The following is a 16,943-nucleotide window of genomic DNA, read 5'->3' on the forward strand; positions in this document are numbered from 1 at the left end:
TCCCTTTTATGACCTTGTAGTCCATATTTGGGGTAGAATTGGGATGACTAGATGGAACTGAGCATTTACTGGCAGGATACCCTTCCTGATGCCTATGTGGAGTTCGCAGCAGATATATATATTGCATCCTAGGAGAGAAACATCTGCTGCTACCTAGGATTGAATTCACAACCTTCTGAGTGAGAGATATGTGTGTTTACCACTAAGATACCATGCTGTTCTAGGTTCATATTTTTTTTTAAAAAAAGATAATAGCTAAAACCTCACAGCCTCATCAAGATAATATAAGATACAACTAGAATTTAGAATTACAGAGTTGGAAGGACCTTAGAGATCTTCTAGTCCAACCCGCTGCTTAGCCAGGAAACCCTATACCACTTCAGACAAATGGTTATCTAATCTCTTCTTAAAAACTTCCAGTCTTGGAGCATTTACAACTTCTAAAGGAAAGTCGTTCCACTGATTAATTGTCTTAACTGTCAGGAAATTTCTCCTTAGTTCTAAGTTGCTTCTCTCCTTGATTAGTTTCCACCCATTATTTCTTGTTCTACCCTCAGGTGCTTTGGAGAATAGTTTGACTCCCTCTTCTTTATGGCAACTCTTAGGATATCAGAACACTGCTATCATGTCACCCCTAGTCCTTCTTTTCATAAGGCTAGACATATTCAGTTCCAGCAATAGCAATAGCACTTAGACTTATATACCACTTCGTAGTGCTTTTACAGCCCTCTCTAAGCTGTTTACAGAGTCAGCATATTTGCTGACTATTTGGTTTCTCATTTTACTGATCTTAGAAGGATGGAAGCTGAATTAACGATTTGAAGGGTGAATTAAAGATTTGAACTGCTGAACTGCAGCTAGCAGTCAGCTGAAGTAGCCTGCAGTGCTGCACTCTAACCACTGTGCCACCTTGGCTCTTACCATTCTTTATATGTTTTATCCTCGAGCCCCCTAAGCAACTTTATTGCTCTTCTCTGTACTCTTTCTAGAGTCTCTTTTTTACATCGTGGTGACCAAAGCTGAATGCAGTATTCCAAGTGTGGCCTTACCAAGGCATTATAAAGTGGTATTAACACTTCACGTGATATCCTTATGAAATCCATTATCCTCATGAAACTTCTAGATCATCTGATTGCTAAAACCTAACCCACTTTGGTGATTTTATGGGCTTTTGATCATTTTAATTTTTTTTAAATACTATTTTTTGGCACCAGTGATGCTCACTGCTTCAAAATGCAAATTAAATCACAAATGGTATTGAATTATAGCAAGGTTACAAGTGAATATATTATGAGAGTGAAGAAAATCTTAAAATCCAAACTCAGTGAATGAAATTCCATCAAGACAACTAATACCTGGGCAATTACATTAGACACATAGCTGGAATAGTGGACTGGACTCAAGCAGAATTAAAAGCTTGAGATAAGAAGTTGAGAAAAATAATGACAATAAATCATATTTATCCATCCATATAGTGACATTGACATATTTCATCCATATAGTGACATTGACAGACTCTACTTACCAAAGAAAATAGAAGAGCATTATACCGGTACGAGTAGCAATAGCAATAACATTTAGACCTATATACCACTTCACAGTGCTTTACAGGCCTCTCTAAGCTGTTTTACAGAGTCAACATATTGCCCCCAACAATCTGGGTCCTGTTTTTACCAATCTTGGAAGGATGGAAGGCTGATTAAACTTGAGCCAGTGAGACTCAAACTGCCGAACTGTGGCAGTCGGCATTCAGCAGAATTAGCCTGCAATACTGGACAGTATACCAAGAAGGAGGAGGAGGAGGAGGAGGAGGAGGAGGAGAAGAAGAAGAAGTAGTCCCCATATGAATATCTGAAGAACATTGAAAAAGATGCAGTGAAGCTAGCATTCCAGGAATGTTTACTGAATACTGAGAGAGACCAAACTGGCCTACAATAAAAACGAAATGAGAAATAGAAAAGAGAGATGGCAAGGGAAATAATTACATGGCCAGTGTATAAAAAAATATCAGGCAAGGCAGATAACACAATCTGGCAACGGCTAAGAACAGAAAAAGAGAGAGAGAGAAAAAGACAGAGGGACTAATTCTGGCTGCACAACATTAAGACTTAACAATAAATGCATATAAAGCCAGAACTGAGAAGACAGCAACAGACAACAAATGCCACCTATGCAAAGAGGTTGAAGAAATAGTGGACCACCTAGCTAGTTGCTGCAAGAAAATTGCATAGACTGACTTCAAATAATGGCATGACAGATTAGCAATAATGGTGCTCTGGAATATCTGCAAGAAATATCACTTGCCTGCAAACAAGAACTGTGAGATTAGAAAATAGACAACGTAATAGATAATGAAGAAGTTAAAGTGTTCTGGGACTTTAGAATTAATCAGACAAGCATTTGCCACATAACATCCCAGGCTTAACAACTGTTGATAAGAAAGACAAAAGACTCTCAATAGTTCACATTACAATATGTAGAGACAGAACAGAAGAGAAAGAACTGGAGAAAATCATCAAATGCAGAGACCAGCAAATAGAATGATTGTGCCAAAAGAAAGCAAAGCTAGTACTACCAGCAGGGTTGGGTTCCAAATCCCGTTGCTACTGGTTTGCTCATGCACGCATACGTGCTCACTTCTGGGTGGGTGGGCAGTAGCCGCTGCTTACTGGTTTGCCCAATCTGGTGCAAACCAGTAGCAATCCACTATTGACTACCGGTAATAGTAATGGACACCTTGGGTGCAATTTCAAAAAAAAAACAAAAACTGGAGCACTATTTGAACACCATTGGCATTGACAAAATTCACCATCATTTAATTGCAAAAGACAGTTTTGCTTGGAACTGCATACATTCTACAAAATATCTTTAATTCAATCAAACAACATCTACCTATCCCATTTCCTTGGGAAAGTTTCAATAGGTGGATAAAAATGCCAAATCCAGTCTAAACATCTGGCTGACTGTGCAACCAATAAATAATAACAATAACAATAATAATGACTTGGGTACAATCCCAAAACAACTGCCGCACTACTTGAATACTATAGGCATTGACAAATTTGCCATCCAGTCAATTGCCGAAGGCGGCTTTACTTGGGACAGCTTCCATTCTGTGACGATATCTGTAACACCATCAGACATCCAGATTTGCCTATCCTAAGGTCCTTTTGTCGATAGGTAGACAAAAATGCCAAACCCAGTCTGAACATCTAGTTGACTGTGCGATGATCAATAATAATAAATAATCCTAATTTGGACCTGACAGTTCTTCTGTTGAAAAGATTATTGAAATTTATGTTTACAAGTTACTTTTATGCAAATAAACAAATAAATTCAGGATATGAGATCCTGAGAAAATATAGTAGAATTTGCTTTTTATGCCTCTGACTTATGTGTTCTGTTAATGAATTTTGGGTTCTTTTGCTATTAGATTCCATTCATATGTTTGAGAAATCAAGATGGCAAGTTTTGAATTTTTGTTTTTAAAAATTCTGGTTGTTTTTTTTACTGTTTTTACTCTGTTTTAACTGTGAGCTGGCTAAAGTCATGTGTATGAGATGGGCAGCCTATACATTTACTAAATAAATTATAAGTAGCCTTTGTATTAAAAAGAAGTGATGTGACATCCTGAAATCTAATACATTTATGGCAGTGTGACCTCATAAGTATGAGATACAGGAAATTTTGCATGAAAGTAAACATAAATTGTAAACATAAATTGCAATGTAAAAAGGGTTTTATTCATATTCCTATATTTATTAATTATTAGATTTATTGTATATCCTGCCTTTATTATGTACAACTCAAGGTGAAACGCATAACGCTCCTGCCGCCTTTTTCTACATAACAACAACTGCCAGTGGGATGTGTTGAAAGAAAGTGATGGGCCAAAAGTTATCTGGCCAATTTCCAGGTTTGAAGGTGAACTTGCTTTCCTGCTGTGCCTTGCCTTTGTTTGTTTTTTTAATTCTTTCATGAAAATCACAGCAGTTTCATTACTCACACACCTCAATAGCCTACACCCCAAAATACAGTTCACCATGGAAACAGAAGTTAATAACCAACTTCCCTTCCTGGATGTCTTAGTCTACAGAAAACCCAATGGCTCCCTAGGACACACCATCTACCAGAAGAAAACACACACAAACCGCTATCTGCACGCACTCTCACACCACCACCCAGCACAGATCAACTCCGTAGCCAAGACACTCATCTCCAGAACAAAATGCTTAGCTGATGAACAACACCTAAAACCCGAACTAGACACTCTCACTAACGTACTAACATCCAATGGATTCCAAAGAAATAAGATTACCAAGCTAATCCAAAAAGAACCCCCCACTAAAATCCAAGACAGAGAACAAGAAAACGGCACAGCCCTCCTCCCATATATAAAAGGCACCACAGACAGAATCAGCAAGATCCTCCACAAACACAACATCAAGACAGCATTCTGCACAAACAGAAAAATATCCACCATCCTAAGAAACCCCAAAGACAAAATTGAGTTAGAAAATCAAGGAGTATATGAAATCCCATGCACCGCCTGCCCCACCACATACATTGGACAAACCAACAGAAGAATAAGTGCACGGATTGAAGAACACAAGAACTCATTCAAAAAAGAGGAACCAACTTCTTCCCTGGTCCAACACTTTAAAGTCACAGGACATGATATTGACTTTAAAAAGACCAGAACTATCGCCAAAACTGAACACTTTAACAACAGAATAATCAGAGAAGCCATTGAGATAGAAAAACGCCCACACAGCATGAACAAACGAGATGACACCTCCCGCCTACCAGCCAATTGAAACCCGCCTTATTGACAAACGAGTCCCTAACACGAGGAATGACACCAGACCCACACTCACAAGGTCCACACAGGATGTCACCACCGCACATCCACCCAGAAAGCAGACCCAAACCCACACTGATCATGAAGCACGACCAAGGACCAGAAGCCAGACCGCAGCTGCAACATTAGCCATTTCAAACCCCTCCAATCCATTCATGCAGCAGACTGACACCCACTATGAAGATGTAGCACGACCACAAAGCCAAACAACAGCTATGCAGCTCACCAGCTCAAATCCCCCTGCAGCACAGACTAGACTGAGCACAACCAAGCCCCCACCAACACAGGACACACCCCCAGCCAATCAGAGCACAGAATTTTATTTATTTATTTATTTATTATTTAAATTTATATACCGCCCTATCTCCCAAAGGACTCAGGGCGGTTCACAGGCATATAAAACATCAATATACAAAATTAAAATAATCTTTAAAAAACTTATTCCAATGCCCTATCATTAAAAATAGAAATATAAATATTAAAATCAATTTAAAACCCCTATAAAATTTAAAATCTAAGCCAGTCCTGCACAGATGAATAAATGTGTCTTGAGCTCGCGACGGAAGGTTCGAAGGTCCGGAAGTTGACGGAGTCCTGGGGGGAGCTCGTTCCAGAGGGCGGGAGCCCCCACAGAGAAGGCCCTTCCCCTGGGCGTCGCCAGACGACACTGCCTAGCTGACGGCACCCTGAGGAGTCCCTCCCTGTGAGAGCGCACGGGTCGGTGAGAGGTATCTGGTCGCAGTAGGCGGTCCCGTAGATAACCCGGCCCTATGCCATGGAGCGCTTTAAAGGTGGTCACCAAAACCTTGAAGCGCACCCGGAAGGCCACAGGTAGCCAGTGCAGCCTGCGCAGGATGGGTGTTATGCGGGAGCCACGAGGGGCTCCATCTATCACCCGCAGCCGCATTCTGGACTAACTGTAGCCTCCGGATGCCCTTCAAGGGAAGCCCCATGTAGAGAGCGTTGCAGTAATCCAGGCGAGACGTCACGAGAGCGTGAGTGACCGTGCATAGGGCCTCCCGGTCCAGAAAGGGGCGCAACTGGCGCACCAGGCGAACCTGGTAGAACGCTCTCCTGGAGATGGCCGTCAAATGATCTTCTAGAGACAGCCGTTCATCCAGGAGGACGCTGTTGCGCACCCTCTCCATCGGGCCAGTGACTCGCCACCGATGGTCAGCCGCGATTTAGCTGACTGTACCGGGATGCCGCATCCACAGCCACTCTGTCTTGGAGGGATTGAGCTTGAGCCTGTTTCTCCCCATCCAGACCCGTCGGCCTCCAGACATCGGGACAGCACTTGATAACCGTTGGGGTGGTCCGCAGAAAAGTACAGCTGGGTGTCATCCGCATACAGCTGGTACTTCACACCGAAACCACTGATGATCTCACCCAGCGGCTTCATGTAGATGTTAAACAGAAGGGGAGAGAATCGACCCCCGCGGCACCCACAAGTGAGGCGCCTCGGGGCCGACCTCTGCCCCTGTCAACACCGACTGCGACGGTCGGAGAGATAGGAGGAGAACCACCGATAAACGGTGCCTCCCACTCCCAATCCTCCAACGGCGCAGCAGGATACCATGGTCGATGGTATCGAAAGCCGCTGAGAGGTCTAATAGGACCAGGGCAGAGGAACAACCCCTATCCCTGGCCCTCCAGAGATCATCCACCAACGCGACCAAAGCCGTCTCCGTGCTGTAACCGGGTCGGAAACCGGACTGGAACGGGTCTAGATAGACAGTTTCATCCAGGTGCAAGGGAAACTGATATGCCACCATACTCTCTACAACCTTCGCCGAGCGGGTTGGAGACGACGATAATTACCTAAAACAGCGGGTCAGGAAGGCTTCTTGAGGAGGGGCCTCACCACCGCCTCTTTCAAGGCGGCCGGAAAGACACCCTCCACCAAAGAAGCGCTCGTAATCGCCTGGAGCCAGCCTCGTGTCACCTCCTGCGTGGCCAGCACCAACCAGGAGGGGCACGGGTCCAGTAAACATGTGGTGGCATTCAGCCTCCCCAACAACCTGTCCATGTCCTCGGGAGCGACAGGGTCAAACTCATCCCATACAATGTCACCAAGACCACCCTCAGCCGTCTCACCCGTATCACCGCAATCTTGGTCCAAACCATCCCGAAGCTGAACGATTTTATCGTATAGATAACCGTTAAACTCCTCAGCACGTCCCTGCAACGGGTCATCCCGCTCCCCCTGGTGTAGGAGGGAGCGGGTCACCCGAAACAGGGCGGCTGGGCGGTTATCTGCCGATGCAATGAGGGAGGAGGCGTAGCCACTAGGTAAGCCCTAGTATAGGACTTCACTAGTGTCCGATCAGCTTCTGAACGGCTAGACCTCCAGGAACTCTCTAGGCGTCTTCTCCGGCGCTTCATCCCTCTCAGCTCCTCGGAGAACCAAGGAGCTGGTTGGGACCTGCGCCGGGTCAGAGGCCGCAAAGGCACGACCCGGTCTAAGGCCCCCGCCGCGGCCCGTTCCCAGGCCGCAACAAGTTCCTCAGCCGAGCCGTGAGCCAGACCCTCAGGAAATGGCCCAAGCTCCGTCCGGAACCCCTCCGGGTCCATCAGGCGCCTGGGACGGAACCAACGTGTCGGCTCCGTCTCCCTGCGGTGGTGAATGGCGGTCAGAAAGTCCAGACGAAGAAGAGAGTGATCTGACCATGACAAAGGTTCAATGACTATTTCCTTTAAGTCCAGATCTCTCAACCACTGACCAGAGACAAAAATCAGGTCCAGAGTGCCACCCCCAATGTGAGTAGGGCCATCAACTACTTGGGTCAGGTCCAAGGCCGTCATGGAAGCCATGAACTCCCGAGCTACCGTCGATGACGAGCGGACGATGGCAGTTAAAGTCCCCACGACTAAAAGTCTGGGGTCTCAACTGCCACCCCAGCAAGCACCTCCAGGAGCTCGGGCAGGGCAGCTGTCACGTAGCAAGGAGCCAGGTACGCGACCAGCAAGCCCATCTGACATCTATGACCCCATCTCACAAGAGGGATTCGCACCCGGCAATCTGAGGTACAGTGGTCTCCTCGGCTCTAGACTCTCTCTAATCACAACCCCACCACCCCTACCCTACCTGGCCCTCGGCTGATGAAATGCTCGGAAACCCGGTGGGCACATCTGAACAAGGGCACCCCTTCTGGGCCCAACCAGGTCTCCAACGCCCATAAGGTCCGCGGCACCCTGAATAAGATCGTGAATTAGGGGCCTTATTGGCCACGGACCGTGCATTGCATAACATCAGCCAAGGCCAGGCCCTGAGGATCCTGACCATCCGGGCAGGAGAAGTTTGAGGGCTCGGGCGCGCGATCGCCTGTAAGCATCGGCGCACCCCTAACACGATATGAGCCCCACTTCCGCCATATCTGCCCTCCCCTTACCGTGGAAATAGCACCACCCTCAACCAATGGAACACCGACTCCCCATGACCCTCGGACCCACCAACCCCGCCACGAGCATGCAGGAACTGGACTCCCCGACGGGTTACCCCAACACCACCCTTCCCTCCCACCCCCAACCCAAGCCCGTCGGTTTCTCCCACCCCTTAAAATCCCTTTAAACTCCCTTAAAAATCTATTAAAAGAGCCAATTAAAACCGGGTGGCTCCACCTCTTCGCTGAGCCCTAATTAAAGGGCTCCGCACTGAACATCGTAAAAGCCAGGAAAAGCCGGCTTTAATCTTTTCTCTGGATGAAAGAGGAAAGATAAGAGAGGAATGTTGGTAGACCTCCCCAGAGGCTTTGTTTTAATTAAGCAGAGCTTCGAAGGGTCGATGGGTCCCATAAATATTTCTGCCATCTCCGACTTCAGTGCGTGTCTGCAAAAGCAGGAAAAGAAGAAGGTGTCCATCTCTGCTAATTGTCTTATCTTTATGGATCTCTTTAAGCAGACGGAATGAGTGCAAGCGGACGATTATTGGATTGCAAGTATTTTTGATTTCCTGACTTCTACTTTCTAAAAAAGAGAATTTTTTTTTTCCTTTGTTCTAATTGACTCTAAGATGGCGCCTGAACGGGAGTGAAAATGACGAATGGAATTTTAAACAGTCTGTGCAACTAAGAAGATAAGAAATGTTATGTGTGGATTTTAATGAAGTGAACTGAGCTCTCCTATACTTAAAGGGGAGAAGAGAAGTTTCTAGACTTATATTTTGTGAATTTTAAAACTGAAATGGCTACTAAACCACCTAAGACTGGGGGCAGAAGGGGTTCTGAACCAGCTTTAGAAGATCTGATTAAAGAGCAAGGGAAAGTGTCTGAAGAAAGGTTTAAGGAGATTATGGATAATAATGAGAAAATAAGAGAAGAAATAAAAGAGAATAATAAAAAAATAAGAGAAGATATCTTAATGGCTTTTCAAGGTTTGGCAAAAAGACTGGAGGTGGTGGAGGAGGAGGTGCAAGAAATTGTTCAGTCAAATCAACAAATAGAAAATAGAATGGGGGGAATGCAAATCAAATTGGATAAAAATGAAGATCAAGTGGTGGTGATGCAGTATAGAATGATGGAAGGAGCTCTGAGAATTAGAGGTTTGAATGAGACAAGGCCGTCATGGAAGCCATGAACTCCCGAGCTACCGTCGATGACGAGCCGGACGATGGCAGTTAAAGTCCCCACGACTAAAAGTCTGGGGTCTCAACTGCCACCCCAGCAAGCACCTCCAGGAGCTCGGGCAGGGCAGCTGTCACGTAGCAAGGAGCCAGGTACGCGACCAGCAAGCCCATCTGACATCTATGACCCCATCTCACAAAGAGGGATTCGCACCCGCAATCTGAGGTACAGTGGTCTCCTCGGCTCTAGACTCTCTAATCACAACATACCACCACTACCTGGCCCTCGGCTGATGAAATGCTCGGAAACCCGGTGGGCACATCTGAACAAGGGCACGCCTTCTGGGCCCAACCAGGTCTCATAAGGTCCGCGGCACCCCTGAATAAGATCGTGAATTAGGGGCCTTATTGGCCACGGACCGTGCATTGCATAACATCAGCCAAGGCCAGGCCCTGAGGATCCTGACCATCCGGGAACGGGAGAAGTTTGAGGGCTCGGGCGCGCGATCGCCTGTAAGCATCGAGCGCACCCCTAACACGATATGAGCCCCACTTCCGCCATATCTGCCCTCCCTTACCGTGGAAATAGCACCACCCTCAACCAATGGAACACCGACTCCCCCATGACCCTCGGACCCACCAACCCCGCACGAGCATGCAGGAACTGGACTCCCCACGGGTTACCCCAACACCACCTTCCTCCCACCCCCAACCCAAGCCTGGTTTCTCCCACCCCTTAAAATCCCCTTTAAAACTCCCCTTAAAAAATCTATTAAAAGAGCCAATTAAAAAACCGGGTGGCTCCACCTCTTCGCTGAGCCCTAATTAAAGGGGCTCCGCACTGAACATCGTAAAAGCCAGGAAAAGCCGGCTTTAATCTTTTTCTCTGGATGAAAGAGGAAAGATAAGAGCGCAGGAATGTTGGTAGACCTCCCCAGAGGCTTTGTTTTAATTAAGCAGAGCTTCGAAGGGTCGATGGGTCCCATAAATATTTCTGCCATCTCCGACTTCAGTGCGTGTCTGCAAAAGCAGGAAAAGAAGAAGGTGTCCATCTCTGCTAATTGTCTTATCTTTATGGATCTCTTTAAGCAGACGGAATGAGTGCAAGCGGACGATTATTGGATTGCAAGTATTTTTGATTTCCTGACTTCTACTTTCTAAAAAAGAGAATTTTTTTTTTCCTTTGTTCTAATTGACTCTAAGATGGCGCCTGAACGGGAGTGAAAATGACGAATGGAATTTTAAACAGTCTGTGCAACTAAGAAGATAAGAAATGTTATGTGTGGATTTTAATGAAGTGAACTGAGCTCTCCTATACTTAAAGGGGAGAAGAGAAGTTTCTAGACTTATATTTTGTGAATTTTAAAACTGAAATGGCTACTAAACCACCTAAGACTGGGGGCAGAAGGGGTTCTGAACCAGCTTTAGAAGATCTGATTAAAGAGCAAGGGAAAGTGTCTGAAGAAAGGTTTAAGGAGATTATGGATAATAATGAGAAAATAAGAGAAGAAATAAAAGAGAATAATAAAAAAATAAGAGAAGATATCTTAATGGCTTTTCAAGGTTTGGCAAAAGACTGGAGGTGGTGGAGGAGGAGGTGCAAGAAATTGTTCAGTCAAATCAACAAATAGAAAATAGAATGGGGAATGCAAATCAAATTGGATAAAATGAAGATCAAGTGGTGGTGATGCAGTATAGAATGATGGAAGGAGCTCTGAGAATTAGAGGTTTGAATGAAGACAAAGGGAAGATTTAAAAATTTTATCAGAAGCTCTGGCTGAATTTATTGAACTTGATCCACAAGAGGTTGCTTATCAAATTGACAAAATTTATAGAGTTAATTCTTGGATTGCTAGGCAAAAGAAACTTCCTAGAGACATTGTGGTTTATTTTTGAAAAGAACAGTGAGGAATCAAATTTTGCAAGTTGCTTTTCAGAAAACTTGAAAATAGGGAACAGGAGTTGAAGGTTTTGAAAGAGATCCTCCCAAGATGTTAAGGGATAGAAAAGACTTTACATTTTTACACAAGAACTTAAGAAATACCAGATTCAATTTAGATGGGAGGTTCCAGTTGGCTTGACAGTGTATTATCAGGAAGAAGATATCGTATTGACACAGTGCTTAAGGCCAAAGATTTTCTTTCTACAGTGCTGAAATTTGAAATAGAAATAATAGAAAAAGAATTCAAGAGACTCAAATGGGTGTGGAAGCTGAGGTGATTCCAGTGATGTTACCATCAGAGGAACAACCACAAGAACAAAGACTGACGAGGGGAGCCCTTAAGCCTAAAGAAAAGGAGCAACAAACTCAAAGTAAAGTTCAGGACTCTGCTACAGAAGCGTGGGAGGAGCACGTCAAGATACGGAGGACGATCTTCAGTTGATTGCCCAAAGGCTTCAGCAGCCCAGTAATGGCAAATAAAATCTTGACTTGGAATGTCAATGGTTTGAACTCAGCTCAGAAGAGAAGAAAATATTTCATTATTTGAAACAATTTAAAATGATGTTATTTGCTTACAAGAAACGCATATTAAATTATCAGATCAAAAGTACCTAATAAACTCAAAGTTAGGTAAACATTTTGTTGCTTCAGCTTTGGAGAAAAAACATGGCATAGTGGTTTATTTGAGAAAAGATATACCAGCCAAGTTAATAGAGGCAGATATTTATGGAAGATATATTGCTATTGAACTTACAATAGAAACAAAAAGGACTCTCTTGCTTGGTATATATGCACCCAACCAGCAACAAGAAAAATTTTATAGAATGTTATATGATAAGTTGATCCTATGGGATTATAAATCGTGTATTATATTGAGAGATTGGAATGGAGTAATAGATACACGAAAGGACAAGAGAACTTCTTCCAAGAAGATACCTGCACATGCAAAGCTGCCTAAATCCTTTTTTGATATGATAGAAGATTTTGAGTTAAGAGATGTATGGAGACTGCGGAATCTGGAGGAAAGAGACTATACTTTTTTCTCTGATAGGCATCAATCCTTCTCACGTATTGATTTTATTTTAATTTCTAATGATTTGCTTTTTAGGGTGAAGAAAACTAAGATATTTCCAAGATGTTTGTCTGATCATAGTCCTGTTTGGATGGAATTGCAATATGGAAAAGAGGGTAGAAGAACTTGGAGATTAAATGAAAATTTGTTTAGATATCAGGATAATGTAAATCAATGTAAAAAGCAGATGAAAGAATTTTTTGATTATAATTTGAATAATGAAACATCGATAGAAATGGTTTGGGACTGTAGTAAAGCTTTTATGAGAGGTGTATTAATATATCTTAATAATAGACAGAGAAATAAGCAACAAAGACAGCGTAGGTATTTAGAAGAGGAAATTTATAAGAAACAACAATTATTAATACATAATCCACATGATCAAAAACTTAAAGATGCAATAAAGTTACTACAGAATCAATTTAATATGATAATGGCTGATCAGGTGGCAACAAATATACAATATGCCAAACATAATACTTTCTGTAACGCAAATAGACCTGGTAGGTGGTTAGCATACACTTTAAGGAAAAGACAAAAACAACGTACTATAGAAAAAATAGAATACAAAGGTAAAGAGAGATACCAACAGGATAAAATTAAAAAAGCTTTTTTAGAATATTATACAAATTTATATCTTAAAGATAATATATTGAATAGGGATATTGATAAATATTTGAAGGAATATAAGGTTAAAAATTTAACTTTAGAACAAACGGATGAATTGAATCGGCCTATAACTTTGGAAGAAATTATTTTGGTAATTAAATAATTAAAAATGGGGAAAACTCCTGGTACGGATGGGCTTACAGTTAGTTATTATAGGAATTTACAGGATGAGATGTTAGGTCCACTTAAGGAATTATTTAATCAGATACAACTAGGAGGGGGAATTCTCATGGAGAACCTCTTTTATTTCATTGATACCAAAAGAGGAACAGGATTGTTCTAAACCTGGGAATTATAGGCCAATCTCACTTTTAAATAATGATTATAAGATTTTTGTTAAAATAATAGCTAATAGATTAATGTTGATTCTGCAGCGAAGAATTCATAATGATCAATCTGGATTTATAAAAGGGAGTCAGATGAGGAATAATGTTAGGCAGATTGTTAATTTACTGGAGTACTTAGAAAAGAAAAATTTTATTCCAGCAGCATTTATTTTTCTCGATGCAGAGAAAGCTTTTGATCGATTGCATTGGGATTTTTTATTTAAATTAATAGAAAAGATGCAATTTGGAGATGGTTTTTTAAGAATAATTAGGGCAATTTATGGAGAGCAAACAGCACAGATTATAATCAATGGTAGCTTAACAGAACCTTTTAAGATTGCGAAAGGAACAAGACAGGGATGTCCTTTATCACCATTATTGTTTATTTTAACTCTAGAACCATTATTGGATAAAATACGAGAAGTAAAGGAGATAGAGGAATTAGAGTTAGACAGTATGAATATAAGTTAAGAGCTTTTGCAGATGATTTGGTGATTACTTTAACAAACCCTATAAATTCTAGTAAATCTTTGTTGGAAATAATTGATCAATATGGGAATGTCTCAGGGTTTAAGGTAAATCAGAAAAGACAAAAGTGATAATAAAAATATGGCCAGACAACAGAAAGAAAAACTAGAGGAAGTAACAGGATTTGAAATTGTAAAGAAGGTTAAGTATTTAGGGTTTATATTACGTCATCAAATGTGAAATTGTATAAGAATAACTATGAGGTTTTATGGCAAAAGTTCAGAAGGAGTTGATTGTTTGGAAAAATTGCAATTATCTTTGCTGGGGAGAATTGCTGCTATTAAAATGAATGTTTTACCTAGATTTTTATTCCTCTTTCAGATGATACCAATAATTAAGAAAGATAAGAATCTTGAGGAATGGCAGAAGGAATTAACAAATTTATATGGGAAGGTAAAAAGCTAGGGTTAAAATGAAAATAATTCAAGATTCTCGGAAAGGGAGGTTTAAAATGCCTAATTTTAAATTATATTATGAAGCAGCTGCTCTCTCTGCAATAAGTGATTGGTTTAATTTAACAGAGGACAGAATTTTGAATATAGAAGGTTATGATTTGTTATATGGATGGCATGCATATTTAATTTATGACAAAAAGTGGATAAGGCCTTTAAAAATCATGTGCTAAGAAATGCCCTTCATGTGTTTGGAAAAATACTCTTATAAACTAAATTATAAGGTTCCTATATGGGCATGTCCTAGACATACAGTAGAAAATATAAACATAGAACAGAATCAGGAAATGATTACATATAAAGATCTTTTGTATACTGAAAGAGGTAATTTGCAGTTAAAATCTCTGCAAGTATTAAGAGAGGAAGGAAAAATTATACTTGGTTTCAATATGAGCAATTACATGCTAGATGGAAGGAGATCAAAAATTGGTATAGAGCAGAACGAGGAAATTTGGTAAAGCAAATTAGAAATCAGTCTCAGGAGCATATAAAGAGATTGTATAATGTGTTACTTGAAATAGATTCTGAAAGGGACTTGGTAAAGGACTGTATGATAAAGTGGGCACAAAATTTTCAGGAGCCAATATTATTGGAAACTTGGGAAAAATTTGGGTTAGAAATGTTAAATTCACGAGGCACAGAATCTGAGGGAAAATTTTTATAAAATGTTTTATAGATGGCATCTAGATCCTAAAAAATTATCGTGTATGTATCCAGAAATGCAAGCAAAATGTTGGAGATGTAATTGTGATGACGCTACATATTTTCACATTTGGTGGACTTGTAAGGACATAAAGGCCTTTTGGATAAAAATTTGGTGGATTTTACAAAATGTTCTGAAGAAGAAGATAAAGTTCCTGCCGCAATTTTTCTTGTTGGGAATTATTACGGATTGTACAGTAATTGAGACTAAATTGATTTTAAATCTAATAACTGCAGCAAGATTACTAATAGGACAATATTGGAAGAAAAAAGAAGTACCAACAATACAAGAATGGATATTGAAAGTTGCCAATTTGGCTGAGATGGCGAAGATATCAGCCTTTTTGAAAGACAATACGCAAGAAAGATACTTAAAGGAATGGAAAAAAATGGATTGACTATATTCAACGAGATATCAGACTAAGAGTTATCAGACTGTTTTGAATGATTATGATGTATTATTTTGATTGCTTTTGGGGAAGTTAGGAATTGATGATTGTAGGGTATAATTGTTGGGACGAAAACTTTTAGCATATGTTTGTTTTACTTTAACTATACCTTGTGCTCGTTCCGGGAAGTCGGGGGGGGGGAGGGGGGTTGCGAAGGGAGGGGGGAGGAGGGGGGGAAAGGGGGAAAAAAAATTTTGTAAAACTTTTTGAATAAAAAATAAAAAAAAAAAAACAACCCCTAAGCCTCCTATTTTTCGCATGCCACCTCTCGGGACTCCAAAGCCCGTCCTCAAGGTGGGCCCTCGATAATCTGGAGGGCCAGACCCGCGAGAGAGGGGCATCTCGCAGGGCAAGTAGGTCAGCCGCGGTAAATGTTCGCATCACTGAGACGGTCCGGGCAAGGCCCATCCTGGGCTGGTCAAGTTGGCAGCAGAAGTCACAACAGATGGTAAAATGACCATGACCAGTCTGTCCTGATGGGAAATAGTTCGAGATAATCCATGTGCGGTAGATGACAAAACCGCTGACTCAGTCAGTTCACCACCCCATAACGACCTGGGGTGGGCTAAGGAAGAAGGGGAGGGGAACGATGGTAGAGATGTTATAAAGATGGTAAACAATGGAGGGGTGTCCGCTGGACCCGCGGGCCTTCCTCCGGCGCTGCCACATATCCGCGCCACTAGGGCAAGTGGCCCTATCCATCCAAACCCCCCATCCAATCAGAGCACAGCCAATCTCCCACCCAATCAGTTCAAACCCCCACTAGCAGTTAAAAGGAAGAAACAGCTGCGATCACACATTGCTCCCAGAAGCACGAAGCTGAAGCCTGAGGATGACGAATGAGACTTCGTCGAAACGTCGCCAAGACACTTCCAATTTTACACGGGAGAAAACCCGAACAACCAAAGACATATATATATATATATATATATATATATATAAATATATATATATATATATTTATATATATTTATTTATTTATTAATTAGATTTCTAGACCGCCCTTCTCCCGAAGGACTCAGGGCGGTGTACAGCCTTATTAAAACACATAGGTACACAATAAATTTAAAATACATTTAAAATGAAATATTTAACCGGCCAATTTAAAACTAAAAACGGTCAGACGACCGATATAAAACCCTAAACTATAAAATCACCATTAAAAACCCATAACTTAAAAAACTAACCCAGTCCAGCGCAGATAAATAAGTACGTTTTGAGCTCATGCGAAAGGTCTGGAGGTCCGGAAGTTGACGAAGTCCTGGGGAGCTGCCCAGAGGGCGGAGCCCCCACGGAGAAGGCCCTTCCTGGGTGTCGCCAGACGACACTGTCGCGCCGACGGCACCCTGAGGAGTCCCTCCTGTGAGAGCGCACGGTCGGT

The sequence above is a fragment of the Ahaetulla prasina genome, chromosome 1, assembly GCF_028640845.1.
Source record: "Ahaetulla prasina isolate Xishuangbanna chromosome 1, ASM2864084v1, whole genome shotgun sequence".
In the NCBI taxonomy this organism is placed as follows: domain Eukaryota; kingdom Metazoa; phylum Chordata; class Lepidosauria; order Squamata; family Colubridae; genus Ahaetulla; species Ahaetulla prasina.